The 24,746-nt window shown below is 45.5% G+C and overlaps 1 protein-coding gene across 5 annotated transcripts in view; it reads left to right on the forward strand.

Annotated features, from left to right (window-relative positions):
- Nucleotides 1-24,746, forward strand: part of LOC139262274 (alpha-(1,6)-fucosyltransferase) — a 1,093,864-nt gene that overhangs the window by 306,402 nt on the left and 762,716 nt on the right. For 4 of the 5 annotated variants that reach the window (XM_070877420.1, XM_070877419.1, XM_070877418.1 and 1 more), the window contains one exon: nt 13,974-14,061. The gene's annotated coding sequence lies outside the window, so the exon portion shown is untranslated. Of the gene's footprint in view, nt 1-13,973; nt 14,062-22,223; nt 22,256-24,746 lie in introns of those variants that run through there. The other variant, XM_070877422.1, reaches the window with a different exon arrangement.

Here is a 24,746-nt window from a genome sequence, read left to right on the forward strand (position 1 = left end):
GATTTGTTTGGTGTTATCACTGGTGGACATAAACGCCTGTGCTATCGCAATGGCCTTACTTTGGGTCGGTGTCTCTACAATCAAAAGTTTTCGTAGGATGGTCTCATGGCCAATGCTCAGTACAAAAAAGTCTCTGAGCATTTGCCCCAGGTAGCCATCAAACTCACATTGTCCTGCAAGTCGCATTAGCTTGGCGACGTAGCTCGCTACTTCCTGACCTTCAGATCGCTGGCACGTGTAGAACTGATACCTCGCCATCAGCACGCTCTCCCTCGGGTTAAGATGCTCCCGAACCAGTGTGCACAGCTCCTCATATGACTTATCTGTGGGTTTCACCGGAGCCAGAAGATTCTTCTTGAGGCTGTAGGTTGGTGCCCCGCAGACCATGAGGAGGACCGCTGTCCTTTTTGCAGCGCTTCCTTCTCCGCCCAGCTCGTTGGCTACAAAATACTGGTCTAGCCGTTCGACATAGGCTTCCCAGTCCTCACCCTCCGAGAACTTCTCCAGGATGTCCACAGTTTGCTGCATCTTTGCGTTGGATTAATATTCTCGTCGCCAGTTATTGTGTTCCTAACACAGATGAGGCTGCTCACAGTGAGGTTAAAGTAACAGTGACCTCAGTCTTTAATAAGACACTCCAGAGTGAGGAACAGGCCTTAGGGGGCCGGCTTTGCGACAGTGCTCCCAAGGGATGCTGGGATCCCTTGGGACTTCAGAGGATGAGCTCCCTGGTGGCCGAACATGGGAGTGCATGCTTTACAGATACACAACAGGTGAGACCTCACCTGGAATATTGTGTTCAGTTTTGGTCTCCTAATCTGAGGAAGGATGTTCTTGCTATTGAGCGAGTGCAGTGAAGGTTCACCAGACTGATTCCAGGGATGGCTGGACTGATGTATGAGGAGAGACTGGATCAACTGGGCCTTTATACACTGGCGTTTAGAGACTGCATGGTTGAACTGCAACAATTGTACATTCCTGTCTGGCGTAAAAATAAAAAAGGGAAGGTGGCTCAACCGTGGCTATCAAGGGAAATCAGGGATATAGTATTAAAGCCAAGGAAGTGGCATACAAATTGGCCAGAAATAGCAGTGAACCCGGGGACTGGGAGAAATTTAGAACTCAGCAGAGGAGGACAAAGGGTTTGATTAGGGCAGGGAAAATGGAGTACGAGAAGAAGCTTGCAGGGAACATTAAGATGGATTGCAAAAGTTTCTATAGGTATGTAAAGAGAAAAAGGTTAGTAAAGACAAACGTAGGTCCCCTGCAGTCAGAATCAGGGGAAGTCATAACGGGGAACAAAGAAATGGCGGACCAATTGAACAAGTACTTTGGTTCGGTATTCACTAAGGAGGACACAAACAACCTTCCGGAAATAAAAGGGGTCAAAGGGTCTAGTAAGGAGGAGGAACTGAGGGAAATCCTTATTAGTCGGGAAATTGTGTTGGGGAAATTGATGGGATTGAAGGCCGATAAATCCCCAGGACCTGATGGACTGCATCCCAGAATACTTAAGGAGGTGGCCTTGGAAATAGCGGATGCATTAATAGTCATTTTACAACATTCCATTGACTCTGGATCAGTTCCTATCGAGTGGAGGGTAGCCAATGTAACCCCACTTTTTAAAAAAGGAGGGAGAGAGAAAACAGGGAATTATAGACCGGTCAGCCTGACCTCAGTAGTGGGTAAAATGATGGAATCAATTATTAAGGATGTCATAGCAGCGCATTTGGAAAGAGGTGACATGATAGGTCCAAGTCAGCATGGATTTGTGAAAGGGAAATCATGCTTGACAAATCTTCTGGAATTTTTTGAGGATGTTTCGAGTAGAGTGGACAGGGAGAACCAGTTGATGTGGTATATTTGGACTTTCAGAAGGCTTTCGACAAGGTCCCACACAAGAGATTAATGTGCAAAGTTAAAGCACATGGGATTGGGGGTAGTATGCTGACATGGATTGAGAACTGGTTGTCAGACAGGAAGCAAAGAGTAGGAGTAAATGGGTACTTTTCAGAATGGCAGGCAGTGACTAGTGGGGTACCGCAAGGTTCTGTGCTGGGGCCCCAGCTGTTTACATTGTACATTAATGATTTAGACAAGGGGATTAAATGTAGTATCTCCAAATTTGCGGATGACACTAAGTTGGGTGGCAGTGTGAGCTGCGAGGAGGATGCTATGAGGCTGCAGAGTGACTTGGATAAGTTAGGTGAGTGGGCAAATGCATGGCAGATGAAGTATAATGTGGATAAATGTGAGGTTATCCACTTTGGTGGTAAAAACAGAGAGACAGACTACTACCTGAATGGTGACAGATTAGGAAAAGGGGAGGTGCAACGAGACCTGGGTGTCATGGTACATCAGTAATTGAAGGTTGGCATGCAGGTACAGCAGGCGGTTAAGAAAGCAAATGGCATGTTGGCCTTCATAGCGAGGGGATTTGAGTACAGGGGCAGGGAGGTGTTGCTACAGTTGTACAGGGCCTTGGTGAGGCCACACCTCGAGTATTGTGTACAGTTTTGGTCTCCTAACTTGAGGAAGGACATTCTTGCTATTGAGGGAGTGCAGCGAAGGTTCACCAGACTGATTCTCGGGATGGCGGGACTGACCTATCAAGAAAGACTGGATCAACTGGGCTTGTATTCACTGGAGTTCAGAAGAATGAGAGGGGACCTCATAGAAACGTTTAAAATTCTGATGGGTTCAGACAGGTTAGATGCAGGAAGAATGTTCCCAATGTTGGGGAAGTCCAGAACCAGGGGTCACAGTCTAAGGATAAGGGGTAAGCCATTTAGGACCGAGATGAGGAGAAACTTCTTCACCCAGAGAGTGGTGAACCTGTGGAATTCTCTACCACAAAAAGTTGTTGAGGCTAATTCACTAAATATATTCAAAAAGGAGTTAGATGAAGTCCTTACTACTAGGGGGATCAAGGGGTATGGTGAGAAAGCAGGAATGTGGTACTGAAGTTGCATGTTCAGCCACGAACTCATTGAATGGCGGTGCAGGCTCGAAGGGCCGAATGGCCTACTCCTGCACCTATTTTCTATGTTTCTATTTTTCTATGATGAGAGGGGATCTCATAGAAACGTGTAAGATTCTGACGGGACTGGACAGGTTAGATGCGGGAAGAATGTTCCCGATGTTGGGGATGTCCAGAACCAGGGACACAGTCTTAGGATAAGGGGTAGGCCATTTAGGACTGAGATGAGGAGAAACTTCTTCACTCAGAGTTGTTAACCTGTGGAATTCCCTGCAGCAGAGAGTTGTTGATGCCAGTTCATTGGATATATTCAAGAGGGAGTTAGATATGGCCCTTGCAGCTAAAGGGATCAAGGGGTATGGAGAGAAAGCAGGAAAGGGGACTGAGGGAATGATTAGCCATGATCTTATTGACTGGTGGTGCAGGCTCGAAGGGCCGAATGGCCTACTCCTGCACCTATTTTCTATGTTTCTATGTTTCCCTGCCTGCTCCCCATAATCCTTTATTTCCTTATCGCTGAAAAATCTGTCTGTTTCCGCCTGAAATATATTCAGTGACCCCAGCCTCCACAGCTCTCTGCGGCACAGAATTCCATAGATTTAAAACCCTCTGAGAGAAGACATTCCTTCTCATCTCAATTTTAAATGGGCGGCCCCTTTTTCTGATTTGATGTCCCCTAGTTTTAGTTTCCCTATGAGTGGAAATATCCTCCTTGCATCCACCTTGTCGAGCCCCCTCATTATCTCTTATGTTTCGATAAGATCACCTTTCATTCTTCTGAACTCCAATGTGTGGAGGTCCAACCTGTCTTCATAAGTCAACCCCCTCATCTCCGGAATCAACTTTGTAAACCTTCCCTGAACAGCCTCCAATGCAAGTATATCCTTCCTTAAACATGGAGACCAAAACTGCACGCAGTACTCTAGGTGTGGCCTCACTAATACCCTGTCCAGTTGTAGCAGGACTTCTCTGCTTTTATACTCTATCCCCCTTGCAATAAAGGCCAACATTCCATTTGCTTTCCTGATTACTTGCTGTACCTGCATACTAACTTTTTATGTTTCATGCACAAGGACCCCCAGGTCCCTCTGTACTGCAGCATTTTGTAATTTTTCTCCATTTAAATTATAATTTCCTTTTCTATTTTTTCTGCCACAGTGTATAATCTCACATTCTCTCACATTACACTCCATCTGCCAAATTTTTGCCCACTCACTTTGCCTGTCTCTGTCCCTTTGCAGATTGTTTGTGTCCTCCTCACAATTTGCTTTCCCACCCATTTTTGTATCATCAGCAAACTTGGCTACATTACACTCGGTCCCTTCATCCAAGTCATTAATATAGATTGTAAATAGTTGAGCACCCAGCACCGATCCCTGCGACACCCCATTAGTTCCTGCTTGCCAACCGGAAAATGATCCAGTTATCCTGACTCTCTGTTTTCTGTTAGTTAGCCAATCCTCTATCTATGCTAACATATTACCCCAACCCCATGAACTTTTATCTTGTGCAGTAACCTTTTATGTGGCACTTTATCGAATGCCTTCTGGAAATTCAAATACACCTCATCCACTGGTTCCCCCTTATCCACTCTGCTCATTACATCTTCAAAGAACTCCAGCAAATTTGTCAACCATGATTTCCCTTTCATAAAACCATGTTGACTCTGCTTGACTCTATTATACTTTTCCAAATGTCCTGCTACTGCTTCTTTAATAATGGACTCCAGCATTTTCCCAATGACAGATATTAGGCTAACTGGTCTATAGTTTCCTGCTTTTTGTCTGCCTCATTTTTTAAATAGGGATGTTAAATTTGCGGTTTTCCAATCCGCTGGGACCGCCCCAGAATATAGGGAATTTTGATAGATTACAACTATTGCTTCCACTATCTCTGCTGCCACTTCTGTTAAGACCCTAGGATGTGAGCCTTCGGGTCCAGGGGCCTTTAGTCCCATTATTTTACCGAGTACTACTTCTTTAGTGATATTGATTGTATTAAGTTCCTCCCTCTCAAAAGCCCCTTGATTATCCACTATTGAGATGTTTTTAGTGTCTTCTACCATGAAGCCCGATACAAAATATTTGTTCAAAGTCTCTGCCACTTCCCTGTTCTCCATTATTAATTCCCCAGTCTCATCCTCTAGGGGACCAACATTTACTTTAGCCACTCCTTTCCTTTTTATGTACCTGTAGAAACTCTTACTATCTTTTTTATTTCGTGCTAGTTTACTTTCATAATCTATCTCCCCTCTCTTTATCATTTTTTTAATCGTTCTGTGCTGGCTTTTAAAAGTTTCCCAATCCTCTGGCCTCCCACAGTCTTGGCAATATTGTATGCCCTTATTTTCAACTTGATACCATCTCTTATTTCCTTTGTTAGCCACAGATGGTTATCCCTTCTCTTACAGTCTTTCCTTCGGGATATATTTTTGGGATATATTTTTGTTGCAAGTTATGAAATATCTCCTTAGTCTGCCACTGCTCATCAACCATCCCATACTTTAATCTATTTTCCCAGTCCACTTTAGCCAACTCTGCCCTCATACCTTTGTAGTCTCCTTTATTTAAGCTTGGGACACTGGTTTGAGATCCAACTTTCTCATCCTCCAACTGAATTTCAAATTCAACCATGTTATGGTCACTCATTCCTGGAGGATCCTTTACTACAAGATCATTTATTAATCCTGTCTCATTACACAGTAGTAGATCTAAGATAGCCTGCTCCCTGGTTGGTTCCTCAACATAATATTCAAGGAAACTATCCCGGATACACTCTATGAACTCTTCCTCAAGGCTACCCTGACAATTTGCTTTGTCCAATCAATATGAAGGTAAAAATCACCCATGGTTATTGCCGTTTCTTTTTTACAAGCCTCCATTCTTTCTTGATTAATACTCCGAGCAACAGTGTAGCTACTGTTAGGGGGCCTATAGACTATGTCCACCAGTGACTTTTTCCCCGTATTATTCCTTATCTCCACCCAAACTCATTCAACACTTTGATCTCCTGAGCCAATATCATTTCTCCGAATTGTCAAATACCCCATAATATTTAGTTCCCAGTCCTGGTCACCTTGCAACCATGTCTCTCTAATGCCTATCAGATCATACCCATTTCTATCTATTTGTGCCGTCAACTCATCCACTTTGTTACAAATGCTGCGTGTATTCAGATAAAGAGCTTTTAATGTGTTTTTTTTACCATTTTTGTTTGCTTTGACCCCACTTTCTGATTCACCGTTATGTTTATACATTCTGTCCCTTCCTGTCACGCTCTGGTTTTCATTTCCCCCAGTGCTACCCTGCTCTATTGCCTTCTCCTTATTTTTTGACTTTTCAAATTTTTGCTCAGCTGAATCCTCCCACCTCCCCCCCCCCCCCCCCAATAATTAGTTTAAAGCCCCTTTCATGTAACGACACAACGCCTTTTATTCATTCGTCTCCCCTTTCTGTTTGTGTCTAATTGCTCTCTCTCTCTCTGTGCATTATATGCCTGTCCCTTCTCTCTCCCCTGCTATTTGTGCCTGTCCCATTTTTTCCTGTTGATGTAGCTGTTGCTGTTGATACCTGTCCCTTCTTCCCCTCCGCCCAACCCCACCGTATTTGTTGGTACCCCAACAACGACTACGAAGATGACATTTCTCAGTACAGTTGGCTCCATCAGTGCACACTCTTGTCACTCAACATATGAACGCAACCTTCAATTTGAAGGGTCTCTCATCCGTTATAAATTAAAAGGAGATCTCATCTGTTATAAATTATATTAAATGAGATTCAATAATGTGAACACATGCTTGGATCAGTTTCCCTGAGTGTCCAGACCAATCTGGAGATTATTATTCACCAATAAGTCTCAACAAATTAATTGCTGCTATTCATTTGTTGCTGAATGGTTGCATGTTACTGGGTTATTATTCACACCAGTTGACTCTCAGCTAATTTAGTTTTCAATGAAATGATCACAGTGTGAGACGGTTGAACCATGAAGAACAGTACTTGCACTTTGCTACTGCCATTGCTCCATTAACAGCACAATGCAGCCCTGGGCTTTGTAACGTCCTGCTTTGCTCATTGTCTTCTGTTTTTACAACAGCCGTTTACAATTATATAGCCCCTTGAACATAGAAAAATATCCCAAAGAAATTGATGCCGAGGCAAAGAAGGAGCTATTAGGAAGGGTGACCAAAAAGCAGTTTTCAGATCAACTTGTAGCTGTACTCTGGGTGGGGAAGTTTGAGGTGGGTTACAAATCAACGGCTAAAAATTTGTTTTTTGGCAAAAACGGTATTTTTTCGCCAAAAATACCACTTTCGCTTCGCTACCACGATGAGGCCTAAAATTCAAGTTTTGCGCAGCGGTAAAAATCAGTGATGCACGCAGATACGTGGCGCAGACTGCAAATTTTCTGCAACTTTACTCCGAGGCCCATACTGCTGCAAGTTGGGCCTTGGGAGGAGGGGAAACACCCCCCAAAAATTGCAAAAACACTTTGTCATGTATTTAGCTGTCATTGTAACCCATGTATAAGCTGACCTAAGTTGTACACTGTGAGAACATTGAACACTAGGTGGTGAACTTGTGGGAGACACTCCTAACCTGGACTTTCAGGTATAAAGGTATGAAGCTCCACCCACCTGCATCACTTCAGTGTTGGCTAATAAAGGACTGGTCACAGAGTGACCTTCTCTCTAGTATGGGCCTCGTGTGCATTTATACTGCATAGTAGGGACATATTATTGGCGACGAGAAACGGGGATTTAAACCACGCGAGCATGGCCACTAGCAGCACAGACGAGAGGTACTGTGTTGGTGATGATTGGGATGATTTTATTGAGAGACTACAGCAAAGTTTCGTCACTAAGGAATGGCTGGGACAGGATTCGGCCGACAAACGCAGGGCTCATCTCCTGACGGTTTGTGGATCCAGGACGTACTCCCTGATGAAGGACCTTCTAGCGCCAGAGAAGCTGGCGGACAAGACTTTTGAAGAGCTCAGTAAGTTGATCGGGGAACACATTAAACCGGCAAGCAGCATGCACATGTCGAGACACCGGTTTTACACGCACCGGTGGCGAGAAGGGCAAAGCGTTCCAGACTTCGTGGCAGACCTCCGGCGACTGGCGAGCCGAAGTAAGTTCCCAGATGCATGCAGAGTGGAGATGATGTGAGACTTTTTTATTGAGGGCATCGGGCACGCTGGGGTTTTCAGGAAACTGATTGAGACCAAAGACTTGACCCTGGAAACGGCGGCTTTGATGGCCCAGACATTTATCTCAGGGGAGGAAGAGACCAGAATGATGTTTGACAAAAATCTTGGTTTAAATGCAGCAAATGGACAGGGAGTCAACATTGTTAATGCGGCACACAGTTCTCCAGGCAGACAGGGGCAATCGGACATGCCCGAGCATGTAGTTGAACCCAAAGGGGGAATTCAACAGAGACAATGGCTGGCTGAACGGTGATTCATGCCATTGCAAAGGACAATGCAGCCAGTAATGGGGCCATCAACACCTGTTAATGGTGCACTTAAGAACAGTTACAGAGACAGTCAGAGACGATCGACTGGTAATGGACCTTTTGTTTCCAACAACGGCTCATGTTGGACGTGTGGAGGGAAACACACAGCCAGAGCTTGCAGGTATCAGCAATATACCTGCAGAAACTGCAACGTCAGCGGTCACTTGACGCAGGAAGCCTGCAGCCAGGTTGAAGTACGAGGAGGACGGGCCCGATGTAAGCCCTACGAGGCCAAATGGACACTGGGGGAAATCGCTGGAAGCTGAAGTTCAGCGAGTTCATGTGGAGCACATATACAGTTCATACACCAGGACGCCACTGATAATAATGAAAGTGCTCCTCAATGGCATCCCAGTATCAATGTAGCTAGACACAGGGGCCAGCAAGTCCCTGATGAGTATCAAACAATTCGACAAGTTGTGGGCGTCCAAGGGCAGGAGGCCAAAATTATTGCTGATTGACGCACAGCTACGGACATATACAAAGGAGATCATTCCGGTGGTAGGCAGCGCCACAGTAGTCGTGACTCACAAAGATTCGGAGAACAGATTGCCACTCTGGATTGTCGCGGGGGACGGTCCCACACTGCTGGGGAGGAGTTGGCTGGCTATCATGAACTGGAAATGGTGCGATGTCAATGCAATTTCTTCTGTGGAGCGAATATCATGCTCACAGGTCCTGGACAAATTTGACTCACTATTTCAACCCGGCATTGACACGTTCATGGGGACCAAGGTAGTGATTCACATAAACCCGGATGCCAGGCCAGTACACCACAAGGCCAGAGCGGTGCCGTACGCGATGCGGGAAAAGATAGAAGGTGAATTGGACTGCCTGCAGAGGGAAGGCATCATCTTGCCAGTCGAATTCAGTGACTGGGCGAGCCTGATTGTGCCAGTGCTCAAGGCGGATGGGTCGGTCAGGATGTGTGGTGATTACAAGGCCACCATCAATCGGGTGTCACTCCAAGACCAGTACTCGCTACCCAGAGCGGAGGACCTCTTTGCGACGCTATCCGGTGGCAAACTTTTTCCAAAATTGGACCTGACCTCAGCTTACATGACCCAGGAGCTGGCGAGTGAGTCAAAGAAGCTGACCACCATCACGACATGCAAGGGGTTGTTTAAGTACAACAGATGTCCATTTTGGATTCGCTTGGTCGCCGCGATCATTCAATAAAATATGAAAAGCCTCCTCAAGTCGATTCCAAGGACAGTGGTTTTTCAAGACGACATCCTCATCACGTGTTGTGATACTGAAGAACACCTCCGCAACCTGGAGGAGGTGCTACGCAGATTGGACCGGGTAGGTCTGCGAGTGAAAAAGGCGAAGTGTGTCTTCCTAGCTCCAGAGGGAGAATTCCTGGGGATGAGGGTAGCAGCAGACGGGATCAGACCAACTGCGTTCAAAACCGAATCGATCCAGAGAGCACCCAGACCCCATAACACGACGGAGCTGCGTTCGTTCCTGGGGCTCCTGAACTATTTTGGTAACTTTCTTCCCAAATTGAGCACGCTGTTATAGAGCCGCTACACGTGCTCCTACGCAAAGGTCGCGAATGGGTCTGGGGGGACAGCCAGGAAAGGGCTTTTGATAGAGCACGAAATTTGTTATGTTCCAATAATCTGTTAACGCTATATGACCCATGTAAGAAACTCATTTTAACATGCGATGCGTCGTCCTATGGGGTCGGGTGTGTGTTGCAGCATGTTAATGCCAAGGGTCAGTTACAGCCGGTAGCTTATGCCTCCAGAAATCTGTCCCAGGCAGAACGGGGCTACGGGATGGTAGAAAAGGAAGCGTTGCATGTGTATATGCTGTAAAAAAAAAAATGCACCAGTACCCGTTTGGCAGGAAATTTGAGCTGGAGACAGATTACAAACCCCTAACGTCCCTTTTGGCCGACAACAAGGACATAAATACAAATGCATCAGCCCGCATACAGCGGTGGGCACTCATGTTAGCAGCCTACGACTATACAATTCGGCACAGTCCGGGCACTGAAAACTGCGCCGATGCACTCAGCAGACTCCCACTAGCCATCACCGAGGGGGCAACCGAGCATGCTGCTGAGATGGTCATGGCTGTTGAAGCTTTCGAAAGCGAAGGCTCACCCATGATAAATAGAGACCCGCTACTGTCTTTAGTAAAGAAATGTGTCCTGAATGGGGACTGGGCAACCAAGTACGGGGCATGCCCTGAGGAATTCAAACCATTTCACAGGCGCAAGGATGAACTCTCGATTCAGGCCGATTGCCTACTATGGGGAAACCGAGTAGTCATGTCCCAGATGGGCAGAGAGGCGTTCATCCGAGAACTCCACAATGAGCACCCGGGCATTGTCATGATGAAGGCAATTGCCAGGTCACACGTTTGGTGGCCAGAGATAGATGCAGACCTGGAACTTTGTGTTTGCAGGTGCAAGACATGTGCCCAGCTGGGCAATGAGCCCAGGGAAGCCCCCCTTAGCCCCTGGTCCTGGCCCGCCAAGCCATGGTCACGCATCCATGTGGACTACGCAGGTCTTTTCATGGGAAAAATGTTTTTGGTTGGAGTAGACGCCTACTCCAAATGGATCGAGTGTGACATTCTCAATTCAAGCACATCCTCTGCCACAGTAGAAAGTCTACGGGCAATGTTCGCCGCCCATGTTCTACCGTATGTCTTGGTCAGCGACAATGACCCGTGCTTCACAAGCATTGAATTCTAGGACTTCATGGCAGGAAATGGTATCAACCATGTCAGAACGGCACTGTTCAAGCTGGCCTCAAATGGCCAGGCAGAACGAGCAGTGCAGATAATCAAACAGGGGATGCTCAGAATCCAAGGGGGTTCCCTACAAAGCCGCTTGTCACGCCTCCTGTTGGCCAATAGATCCCGACCACACTCACTCACAGGGGTCCCACCCGCAGAGCTGCTAATGAAAAGGACGCTCAAAACCAGGTTATCCCTTATACACCCCACCTTGAAAGAAATTGTTGAGAGCAGGCACCGGTCACAATGTGACTACCATGACGGGAATGCGAGGGTGCGATGTATTGATGTCAGTGATCCTGTCTTTGTCCTCAACTAGGCTGCAGGGCCCAAATGGCTCTCAGGCACTATGAGTGCCAAAGTGGTGAATAGGATTCTGGTAGTTAAACTTACCAATGGACAAATCTGCCGCAAACACGTGGTCAAACAAAAAGGAAGTTCAGCAACCCCATAGAAGAAGCAGAGGAAGAACACGATGTAGAGTTTACTCCACCACAGGTGACCGAACACCGGAACCAAGCGGAGGAGAGCCCAGTCACTGTGGGCAGTCCGGACAGGCCTGAGGCACCGCAAACAGCAGACACTCAGGCCAGCGCCCAACAACCGGAGCCCCAACTCAGACGCTCTACAAGGGAGCGTAAACCACCAGAGAGACTTGACCTGTGATCCTAATAAGACTTTGGGGGGGAGGTGATGTCATGTATTCAACTGTCATTGTAACCCATGTATAAACTGACCTAAGTTGTACACTGTGAGAACATTGACCACTAGGTGGTGAACTTGTGGGAGACACTCCCAACCTGGACTTTCACGTATAAAAGGGGAAGCTCCACACACCTTCATCACTTCAGTGCTGGCTAATAAAGGACTGGTCACAGAGTGACTTTCTCTCAAGTATGGGCCTCGTGTGCATTTATACTGTATAGTAAGGACATATTACACTTAACTATCGAATCGCTAAAAAAGAATTAAAAAATAAAAACTTTAACCTGCCTTTTTTGCAGGTCTTCATACTTACCGCTGCTCCAAGGAATGCTTTTACCTGCCGTTTTTTTTCGCACTAAATATGAGTGCACGCAGAGCCAAATTTTTGGCGAAAGCGATACTTCAAGTCTTGCACGGTGGCGGTTCATTCCCCAGCAGTATTTGAAACCGTCGCCGCAAAACGTCTCTGAATTTCCCGCCGAGCAGATCGGCGAAACAACGGTCGCAAGGTCGGTGATTTTTTAGCCCCAAGTGTTTGCATTATGGTGGTGTATTAGAAGCTGTAGATAGCTAATAGCTGATAAATTACTGCAAATAGTCATCATCATCATCATCATAGGCGGTCCCTCGTATAGAGGATGACTTGCTTCCACATCAGGTGTTTCAATGAAGGATCGATATTCCAATCCTGAACTCCAATTGAAGGGGTGGAAGATGTAGCCACAAATGAATAGCATCTAAAAGCTTAATCCATTCGTACAACAATTCTTTTATCCACTATTAGAATGGTTGTGTTGAACTGTTTTGTTTAAATGATTTAAATACCTTTAGACAACATTTCCCTGTTCTCTATTTTAATAGTGCTAGCCTGTTAAACATTCCTGTATGACTGCTGCAAACAGTAACTTCTGAGCCAATGCCATTTGTTTCACGGTCTTAACATCTGTGTTCCCTTGTATTTCTATATCTCTGAATGTAGCACATGTACTTTTATGTTTTATGATCTGTTGCATCTGTTTTGACCGTACCTGTTACACGATGGAAAAAAGTTAATAAAATGACAACTTTATTGAAAGCACAGCATTATAGCTTCCTGAGTATGTTGGTGAGGCTCTCCCACTGATGGTGAAATAGCTCTGTTTATACTTTGGCCAGTCATCAGCAAGAGAAAGAAAATTATGGTCACATCGCCGTCCCTCCTCCCCTCCCTCCTCAGTACACCTTGCTTTTAGGTTGACTCTTGACAGTTCAAGTTAAGTGCATTGGGGGAGGAGAATGCACATCCTTCAACACACAGTAAGAGTTTCAGGCAGGAGGAGACCTTTAGTCCATCTAGCCCACTTATCCATAGGACTTCCATGAACGACACATTGTTGACATGAACCTGTGCAGTTCCTTTCTGCAAATCATTGAGCCGATGAGGTTTCATGTTTCATCACCTGTTCCACAATCTTACTACTCTGTTCATTTAAAAAATGTTCCTCCTGCATTTTCTATTTTCTATTCTGACAAAGGATCATCGACCCAAAACGTTAACTCTGCTTCCTTTCCACAGATGCTGCCTAACCTGCTGAGAGTTCCAGCATTTTCTGTTCTTATCGCAGATTCCAGCATCCGCAGTATTTGCTTTTGTGTCCCATTTTCTATTGCTCTTCATTTATAAATATGATTCCTTGTGCTTAAATTGAACCCATTAGTGTCACCCTCCCTTACTTGCTCTGGGTACACCCTATACCTCATCCTGCATGCACTGCAAGGCTTTCAAAATTGAGCAATATTCCCTTTTTATTGGGAGGGATTTTTGAATGTATTTGCAAGGAAAATGCACAACTTTAAGGAATAGGATGATGTTTGTGAACTCGCAACACTGAAAATACTTAGTCAGCTTTAAAGCTCTTGGCATCGGCCCATACACAGATGTATTCTGACTGCTGTGACAACTATATTTCACGTTGATAGAAATCACTTGGATTGCTGCTGACAAGATTGTTTATGTCGTGCTTTCAATTTTGCAGCAAATGAAGACGATGTAAAAAGATTGAAGCAACAGAGTGGATCTGTATCTATTTTTTCCATCTAGTCCCTGATCATCTGACAGTGAAGGTAAGATATTCGCCCCTTGTCATGCTTTCCGGAATAGCTCATTGCTGGAACCAATTGTAAAATTGCTGTGGGAGTTGGTTTATAAACTTAAGAGATTTCTCTTCAAGACCAGGAACAATGTGATGCAGCAAGCATTTTTTGACATGGTGATTAAAAAAAAAATCGATGTATGTCTATTGGCCCATTTCCCAAATAACTTTTTAAATGACTCAAATGTATTTATTACTGGAGGAGGAGGGAAAGACAATATAATATTTTTCTGAGATGAGGGCCATTTTGAAAATGGCTACTGTAGTCAGCTATTTTAGGAAAAATTAAATGCCTCCTGAATTGTGGACAGTATATTGTGATGAAGGGCTTCTGTATAAACAAGTCTATGAAAAGATGAAATGCAACAAAATAAAAAGTAAGTCCTAAATGTGGAGACATGTGAAAGGTCCAGACTTTGTGCAGGTTTTAAAATCTTGCTCTATCAGTAGGAACGCTACCATAAGAGTTTGGGATGGATATCCCGCAAAGGTTGATGGGGGTGGGGGCGGGGTGCGCGGAGGAGTGAGCAAGGCTTTTATTTCTTTCTCCTTGATTGGATTATTATTGGATGGTGGTTTTCTACTCACAATTCCCTGCACTCAAAGTTCTTAATCTTTGTGATGCTGTCACACGGTAAGTTTCGGGAGCGTTATCAAGGACAGTCTGACGACGCTTTTACAGCGGTCACTTGTTTACTTTAGGCTGCAGGAAAATATTGAGCATGTGTTGCTCTGCATGTTTACATTGCTAAAACTGGCTCCCTTATCTTGAAGTCAGAATTGTAAACAAATGAAGAAATGACTTTTACAATTATATCATTATGATAAGTGAGCTCGTTTTAGCACTGTAAATGCAGTGCAAACGTGGGAAACTGTATGTAATCCTTAGTTCAAATGGGTTCGTTCTCTGAGCAGATGTGACTAGTGGTGTCCCCCAGGGCTCTGTACTGGGAGCTTAGCTTTTCACCATATATATTAATGACTTGGATGAAAGAATACGGAGTCCTCTATCCAAATTTGCAGTTAGGAGACGCAGGAGGTAGTGTGGATGGGAGCAGGGAGTTAGAAAGAGATGTAGCGAGATTAAGTGTGTGGGCAAAACTGTGGCAGATGGCGTTCAATGCGGAATATTTTCTTAAAGAGGAAGGACTAGAATCTGTGGACCAGCAGAGATTTAGGTGTCCATGAACACAACTCACGAAAAGCTAGTGCACAGGTATATAAAGCAATCAAAATGGCTAATAAAATGTTGGCCTTTTTCTCAAGGGTGTTGGAATACAAAAATTTGCACAGAGCCTTGGTCAGACTCCATTTGGAGCACTGCGTTCAGTTTTGGGCACTCAGCCTCAGGAAAGATATATTGGCCTTGGAAAGGATATAGCGCAGATTCACCAGAGAGATCCCGGGGTTTAAACGGTTAAATTATGAGGATAGTTTACATAAAAGTTGTATTCCCTTGTGGTTAGAAGGTTGAGGAGTGATCTAGAATCATAGGCCCCGCTATTTATCGAAGCATGATCTTGGAGCGAGGGGGGGGAGGAGTTATGGTTTCCCCGCATGCCCTCATAGGTTCAGTAGTGGCTGTGAGACGGTAGGGTGGGGGGGAAGATTGCAGTGGGCGAGGAGGAAGAGATCACGGTGGGGCAAAAGGTCGTGATGGGGCAGGAGGAAAAAATTGTTGAGGGGGCATGGGGGAGCTGAGACATCGGCGAGTTGGGTGCGGATACATCATGGTGATTGTGGGGAGACCAGGTGGGGTCAGTGATTACGAGGGGGATCGGGGGATATCAGGGTTGGACAGATTGTGCAGGGCTGGCGGGGGTGGGGAGAGGGGTGTTTACTGGGTTAGTGTGTTGGGCTGGGGGCAACACCTGCTCCTTCTGGCCCACAAGCCGTGCTGTAAAGGCACTTAACTTATGGATCCAGCACTTCTCTCCCCCTTTTACTTGCTGAGGCCAACAGCACTTAAAAATTGAAACCTTGTTAAAACAGAGGCACACAACCTCCTTAACTGGTTTCAGAAGAACATAAGAACATAAGAATTAGGAACAGGAGTAGGCCATCTAGCCCCTCGAGCGTGCTCCGCCATTCAACAAGATCATGGCTGATCTGGCCGTGGACTCAGCTCCACTTACCCGCCCGCTCCCCATAACGCGAAATTCTCTTATTGGTTAAAAATCTATCTATCTGTGATTTGAATACATTCAATGAGCTCGCCTCAACTGCTTCCTTGGGCAGAGAATTCCACAGATTCACAACCCTCTGGGAGAAGAAATTCCTTCTCAACTCGGTTTTAAATTGGCTCCCCCGTATTTTGAGGCTGTGCCCCCTAGTTCTAGTCTCCCCGACCAGTGGAAACAACCTCTCTGCCTCTATCTTGTCTATTATCCCGTTCATGATTTTAAATGTTTCTATAAGATCACCCCTCATCCTTCTGAACTCCAACGAGTAAAGACCCAGTCTACTCAATCTATCATCATAAGGTAACCCCATCATCTCCGGAAGCAGCCTAGTGAATCGGCTCTGTACCCCCTCCAAGGCTAGTATATCCTTCCTTAAGTAAGGTGACCAAAACTGCACGCAGTACTCCAGGTGCGGCCTCACCAATACCCTGTACAGTTGCAGCAGTACCTCCTTTTGTACTCCATCCCTCTCGCAATGAAGGCCAACATTCCATTCGTCTTCCTGATTACCTGCTGCACCCGCAAACTAACTTTTTAGGATTCATGCACAAGGACCCCCAGGTCCCTCTGCACCGCAGCATGTTGTAATTTCTCCCCATTCAAATAATATTCCCGTTTACTGTTTTTTTTTTCCAAGGTGGATGATCTCACATTTTTCACCAAACTTTAGCCCTTTCACTTAACCTATCGAAATCTCTTTGCAGCCTCTCTTTGTCCTCTACACAACCCGCTTTCCCACTAATCTTTGTGTCATCTGCAAATTTTGTGACACTACATTCTGTCCCCTCTTCCAGGTCATCTATGTATATTGTAAACAGTTGTGGTCCCAGCACCGATCCCTGTGGCACACCACTAACCACCGATTTCCAACCTGAAAAGGACCCATTTATCCCGACTCTCTGCTTTCTGTTAGCCAGCCAATTCTCGATCCATGCTAATACATTTCCTCTGACTCCGTGTACCTTTATCTTCTGCAGTAACCTTTTGTGTGGCACCTTATCGAATGCCTTTTGGAAATCTAAATACACCACATCCATCGGTACACCTCTATCCACCATGCTCGTTATATCCTCAAAGAATTCCAGTAAATTAGTTAAACATGATTTCCCCTTCATGGATCCATGTTGCGTCTGCTTGATTGCACTATTCCTATCTAGATGCCCCGCTATTTCTTCCTTAATGATAGCTTCAAGCATTTTCCCCACTACAGATGTTAAACTAACTGGCCTATAGTTACCTGCCTTTTGTCTGCCCCCTTTTTTTAAACAGAGGCGTTACATTAGCTGCTTTCCAATCCGCTGGTACCTCCCCAGAGTCCAGAGAATTTTGGTAGATTATAACGACTCCATCTGCTACAACTTCTGCCATCTCTTTTAATACCCTGGGATGCATTTCATGAGGACCAGGGGACTTGTCTACCTTGCGTCCCATTAGCCTGTCCAGCACTACCTCCCTCGTGATAGTGATTGTCTCAAGGTCCTCCCTTCCCACATTCCCATGACCAGCAATTTTTGGCATGGTTTTTGTGTCTTCCATTGTGAAGACCGAAGCAAAATAATTGTTTAAGGTCTCAGCCATTTTCACATTTCCCATTATTAAATCCCCCTTCTCATCTTTTAAGGGACCAACATTTACTTTAGTCATTCTTTTCCGTTTTATGTATCGGGAAAAGCTTTTACTATCTGTTTTTATGTTTTTCGCAAGTTTACTTTCATAATCTATCTTTCCTTTCTTTATTGCTTTCTTAGTTATTCTTTGCTGTCGTTTAAAATTTTCCCAATCTTCGAGTTTCCCAGTTACCTTGGCCACCTTATACGCATTGGTTTTTAATTTGATACTCTCCTTTATTTCCTTGGTTATCCACGGCTGGTTATCCCTTCTCTTACCGCCCTTCTTTTTCACTCAAACATATTTTTGTTGAGCACTATGAAAGAGCTCCTTAAAAGTCCTCCACTGTTCCTCAATTGTGCCACCGTTTAGTCTGTGTTCCCAGTCTACTTTAGCTAACTCTGCCCTCATCCCACTGTAGTCCCGTTTGTTTAAGCATAGTACGCTCGTTTGAGCCACTACTTCCTCACCCTCAATCTGTATTACAAATTCAACCATACTGTGATCACTCATTCCGAGAGGATCTTTTACTCGGAGATCGTTTATTATTCCTGTCTCATTACACAGGACCAGATCTAAGATAGCTTGTTCCCTTGTAGGTTATGTTACATACTGTTCTAAGAAACAATCCCGTATGCATTCTATGAATTCCTCCTCCAGGCTACCCTGTGCGATTTGATTTGACCAATCGATATGTAGGTTAAAATCCCCCATGATTACTGCCATTCCTTTTTCACATGCCTCTATTATTCCCTTGATTATTGTCCGCCCCACCGTGAAGTTATTATTTGGGGGCCTATAAACTACGCCCACTTTTTCCCCTTACTACCTCTAATCTCCACCCACAATGATTCAACATTTTGTTCATTAGAGCCAATATCATCTCTCACAACTGCCCTGATATCATCCTTTATGAGCTAACCCACATCCTTTCCCTTCTTGTCTATCTTTCCAAATTGTCAGATATGATTAATTCCCAGTCTTGGCCACCCTGTAACCACGTTTCAGTAATGGCCACCAAATCATATCCATTTCTAATGATTTGTGCTAACAACTCATTTACTTTATTTCGAATGCTGCGTGCGTTTAGGTAAAGTGTTTTAATACTAGCTTTTAAACCATGATTTTTAGTTTTGACCCCTCCTGCAGCCGCTTTATATTCATACATATTGTCCCTTCCTATCACCTTGTGGTTTACACTTACCCCAGTGCTACTCTGCTCTGTTGCCTCCTGCCTTTTGCATTCTTTCTTGGGATCCTGTTCATCTTTGCTCTCACCCACTCTAACTAGCTCAGAGCCCTCTCCTGGGTTCCGAATACTCCTCGCATTGAGGCTCCGAGCTTTCAGGCTTGCCTTTTTATTACACTTTGACCCTTTACCATTTTGCTGTACATTGGCCCTTTTTGTTTTTTGCCTTGGGTTTCTCTGCCCTCCACTTTTACTCATCTCCTTTCTGTCTTTTGCTTCTGTCTCCATTTTATTTCCCTCTGTCTCCCTGCATTGGTTCCCATCCCCCTGCCATATTAGTTTAACTCCTCCCCAACAGCACTAGCAAACACTTCCCCCGAGGACATTGGTTCCGGTCCTGCCCAGGTGCAGACTGTCCGGTTTGTACTGGTCCCACCTCCTCCAGAACCAGTTCCAATGCCCCTGGAATTTGAATTCCTCCCTGCTGCACCATTGCTCAAGCCACGTATTCATCTGCGCTATCCTGCGATTCCTACTCTGACTAGCATGTGGCACTGGTAGCAATCCCGAGATTACTACTTTTGAGGTCCTACTTTTTAATTTAGCTCCTAGCTCCTTAAATTCGTCTCGTAGGACCTCATCCCTTTTTTTACCTATGTCGTTGGTACCAATGTGCACCACGACAACTGGCTGTTCTCCCTCCCTTTTCAGAATGTCCTGCACCTGCTCTGAGACATCCTTGACCCTTGCACCAGGGAGGCAACAATACAATCCTGTGGTCTCGGTTGCGGCTGCAGAAACGCCTATCTATTCCCCTTACAATTGAATCCCCTATCACTATCGCTCTCCCACTCTTTTTCCTGCCCTCCTGTGCAACAGAGCCAGCCATGGTGCCATGAACTTGGCTGCTGTTGCCCTCCCCTGATGAGTCATCCCCCTCAACAGTACTCAAAGCAGTGTATCTGTTTTGCAGGGGGATGACCGCAGGGGACCCCTGCACTACCTTCCTTCCACTGCTCTTCCTGCTGGTCTTCCTTTCCCTAGCTGGCTGTGGACCCTTCACCTGCGGTAAGACCAACTCGCTACACACGTCATTCTCAGCATCATGGATGCTCCAGAGTAAATCCACCCTCAGCTCCAATTCCGCAACGAGGACCGTCAGGAGCTAGAGGCGGATACACTTCCCGCACACGTAGTTGTCAGGGACACTGGAAGTGTCCCTGAGTTCCCACATGGTACAGGAGGAGCATATCACGTGACCGATCTCTCCTGCCATGACTTAACCCTTAGATACCCTTAATTTGGCAACAACTATGTTAACAGGTTACTTACTGATATAAAACAAAAAAGAAAAGCTGCTCACCAATCACCAGCCAATCACTTACCCCTTTGGCTGTGACGTCACCTTTTGATTCCTTTCTGCTTCTTTTTTGCTTTCTCTCCCGGCTGGAGCTGCACAAGCCGGGGCTTTATAGGCCTCAGCCCGCACCTCGAGCTGCCGCCTCCGATCTGCCACCGCCTCTCGCAGCCGCTGGGCCTTTATAGGCCTCAGCCCGCACCTCGAGCTCCCGCCTCCGATCTGCCACCGCCTCTTGCAGCCGCTGGGCCTTTATAGGCCTGTCCACGCACCTCGAGCTCCCGCCTCCGATCTGCCGCCGCCTCTCGCAGCCGCTGGGCCTTTTCGGCCTCTGCACACACCTCGAGCTCCCGTCTCCGATCTGCCGCCGCCTCTCGCAGCCGCTGGGCCTCTATAGGCCTCTCCACACACATTGAGCACTCGTCTCCAATCTGCCGCCGCCTCTCGCAGCCGCTGGGCCTCTATAGGCCTCTCCACACACATTGAGCACTTGTCTCCGATCTGCCACCGCCTCTCGCAGCCGCTGGGCCTTTATAGGCCTCACCACGCACCTCGAGCTCCTGTCTCCGATCAACGACCGACCCGTCTCTTTCGAGCAGATTGGTCGGCCACCCCTCATCCTGGCACTGTTAAAACAGATGTGGGCGGGTTCAAGGTGGATTGGGGTTGGGTTTGAAATTTTAAACATTTTAACTTCCCACCCACCCCAAACCCACCCGTTTTTTTGGTTAAAATTGCCCTCATGGAATCATAGAATGATACAGTACAGAAAAAGGCCATTGAGCCCATCATACCTATGCCGGCTCTTTGAAAGAGCTATCCAGATTTTTCCCCTTCAAGTATTTATCCAATTCCTTTTTGAAAGTTGCTATCAAATCTACTTCACCACCCTTTCAGGCAGTGCATTCCAGATCAGAAACAACGTTATGAAAAAAAATTTTAATCAAGGTATTTAAAATGATTAAGGGATTCAATGGGGTCGATTCAGAGAAACTATTTTCTCTGATACGGGAATGCAGAACAGGAGGGCTTAATCTTAAAAGTAGAGTTAGGTCATTTCGGAGTGAAATCAGGAAGCACTTTTTCACACACAGGGTAGCGGAATTCTAGATTTCACACCTACAACAGTCTGTGAATGCTGCGTCAATTGAAACTTTGAAGACTGAGATTGATACATTTTTGCAGAATTTTTCTTGAAGACAGGTTATGGTATCATGGGATATGGAGCAAAGGCAGGTAAATGGAGCTGAGATACAGATCAGCCATGATCTAATTGAATGATGGAACAGGCTCAAGGGGCTGAATGGCAGTTTTGCTGGACCCACAGTGAAGTGAGAAGAATGGTTCCTGCAGGAAGTCATATTGGACGGTTGGCAATATGTTGGTGTCCAAGAAAAAGAAGGGACACTCACTTGTCTGTCACTAGCCTGCCTTTGTCATGAAAGGGCATTCTTTCCTGTACTGGTCTGCAGTTCTGGGTTTGAGAGAGGTATCACCCAGCTCACTGCCACTGCCTCCATATCGGTTTCAACACACTGTTCTGAGGTTTCCTCCATTGGTATCCAACAGTCTTTCCCTCTTCTGCATTTCATCCAAGAATGTCTGAAAACTGGGCTCATTGATGTGTTGACTCTTTGTTTTTTTCTCTTTGAATTGCCAGCTCCCTTCCTTGAGCCTCGCTGCTCGCCCCTGCAGCAGAAGATGTTCTTTAGTACAGTCATGCAATCTCAGATGTGACATTTGAAGGCACTAATTGACATGACATTTAGTCTGGCTGAAGGTTCACCACTTAGCGACAATTCCCCCAGCCTGCTGCTGACAGATTAAAGTGAGTGCTGATCTTTAAAGGCTGCAACTGAAGTTCCTCTCCGCCCCCCCCCCCCCCCCCCACACCCACACACACCCACACACACCACATACACACACCACATATACACACACCACATACACACTCACCACATACACACTCACCACATACACCACATACACAACACCACATACACACACACTCCACACACACACACACACACACCGACCCCGTGAATTACAGCAGGGTCAATTAGCAGCTCAATTGCATTTCTTTGGGGAAACTAGCCACCTCCAATTTTGGGAGGTCTGTGTGCGTATGCCAGTATACCTGAGCCTTTATATTCCAATGTCCTCCTATTTTAGAATTGGCCTCGGTGCCTCTGGGGTGGGGAGGGGGAGCAGTTCGCAAACTTTCTCTTTTGCATTGCAATCCAGTGATATATTTGGACAGGATCTGCCCTGGCTGTGAACCCCTGGATCAGGTAACCGGTTGATATTATGGGCTGAATTTTCCTCTGGAACAGTTTCCCCACTAGAGGTGGGTACATCTGCCTGTACTGTGGTGGGAAGGCAGGGAAATCGTCCAGCTTCCCTAGCCCCACACCGCTACTGTTATTTTAGTACTTGGGATGAGGAAGGAACATTTCAGTGCCAGGGATTTAGGGTTAGGGTTAGGGTGGCGTTCTTCCTGGCCCCATTTGGTAGTGTTCCTTCCAGCCCCACTTGGGAATCTATAGTGGAGGAAAATCCAGCTCTCATTGTCAAGGCTCAGAGAGGAAGAATGCCTGAACAAGGTACTGAGGAAGTAGGTGCTGGTGCAGCCCATGCAAGGGTAATCCAACACTCACAGGGTGATTGCAGGAGAGCGAGAAAGACTTGGGGAGGGGGAAACATTGAGGATTTTTTGTTTAAGTGATCCAAAATGAATAAAAACAAATACTGGAGAGAACATCACAGTTAAATATTTGGAAATACTTTCACAGGAATGAACTGCATAGTATTTGTACAGAATGATGGAGTGGGCATTGCAGTGCATGTCATGAACTTGCTCTTTTCAAGTCAAGTGCGCTGGGCTGCGATGAATGACTCTTGACATGACGGTCACCTCGCTTTTGTTGCTGTGAATGATTCTGCTTGACTGAGTTCGTCAACCTTTCACCAGCTTTCAGTGCAATTATATCCGGTAAATACCTTGTGAAAATACAGCATTATATTTAACAAATACAGTTTTATATTTAGCTCCTTCAATCGAAGCCATAAAAATGTTAGTGATCACATTTGCGCAATTCATTATACAGGTTGCACCTCTCTGGTCTGGGACCCTCTAGTCTGGAAACATCCGTGGTTCGGCATGAGTTTGCGGAACTGCCGCTATCGGCCATCTTCTCCCATGCCTGTAGATGGGCAAACTCCGTTCCGAGGTGTTTCAGCGATCATGCCATTTCCTCGTGACAGTGGGCCTCATAGTTTCTCTGCTATTATCAGCAGTCACTTTTATAAAGAAAAGTGCACAAAGAGCAAAACACAACTGAACAGATACAAATTAATGAATGTTAAAGTTAGCCCAGGAGAGCAGTGAGCAGCACTCTACAGGTACTGGTAAGCCTAGGCTAGATGTATGCTTATGTCGGCTGTATCGGTACAGTCATATACTGACCTCCCATGGTTCGGAAAATTCTCTGGTTCGGCATCGGTCAGGTCCCGAGAGTGCCGGACCACAAAGGTCCAACCCTGTATTTACTTTTTTTTTTAAAAGAGCAACTTGATTTCAGCAATTTGGTTCCTTAATGTTGTTATTGACTACCATTTTGGAATTCGGTTCCCAAGCTATTCCATGATGCACTGACATAGCAGCATAACAAATTGTGTACTTAACATTTCTTTTTTAAAGAATAAACACTCGCGATTTAGAAAGTTGCCTAAAATTTGATGCTGCTGATGGACAATACTGTGGATGTTTATTCCAGCAACTCCTTCAGTTAAAAAGACATCGAGCTGCATTTTTGGCATGTATCTGTTTTAACAGCTGCATTAATTCAGACCAAGATGAAATGTCCAAAACAAATATTGCCATTTCAGTCAGCATAATATATATATGTCATTCTGCATTATCTTTCTAAAACAAGGCGGGAGACAAATGATACTGTTGTCTTATCTATGACAGGCATTTTGAAACAATGAAATGCAATTGTGGGAGTAGGCTGAGAGTATTAACTGCATTAAAAATCCATTGTAATAACGGGCATCTCCATTTGTGTCCTGCAGCAAGTTACACTGTATTAGACATACATATTTGCAGCTTGTAAATTATTGAGCGTGTTATTTAATTCTCAAGCAGTAGAAGCCGTGAAATTTGAAGTATTTCTTTCTGTAGGGCTGCTGATGTGTTGCTCCTTCCATTTTTTTTCAGGTGATAGAAACATGAAAAGACCATAAGCCCCTTCGTGCTGTCTGACCAGTTGTAACCGCTGGTGTTTTCCCAGGACACTTGCCTAATTTGACCTTGAAGA

The sequence above is a fragment of the Pristiophorus japonicus genome, chromosome 4 (genome assembly GCF_044704955.1).
Source record: "Pristiophorus japonicus isolate sPriJap1 chromosome 4, sPriJap1.hap1, whole genome shotgun sequence".
NCBI lineage: Eukaryota > Metazoa > Chordata > Chondrichthyes > Pristiophoridae > Pristiophorus > Pristiophorus japonicus.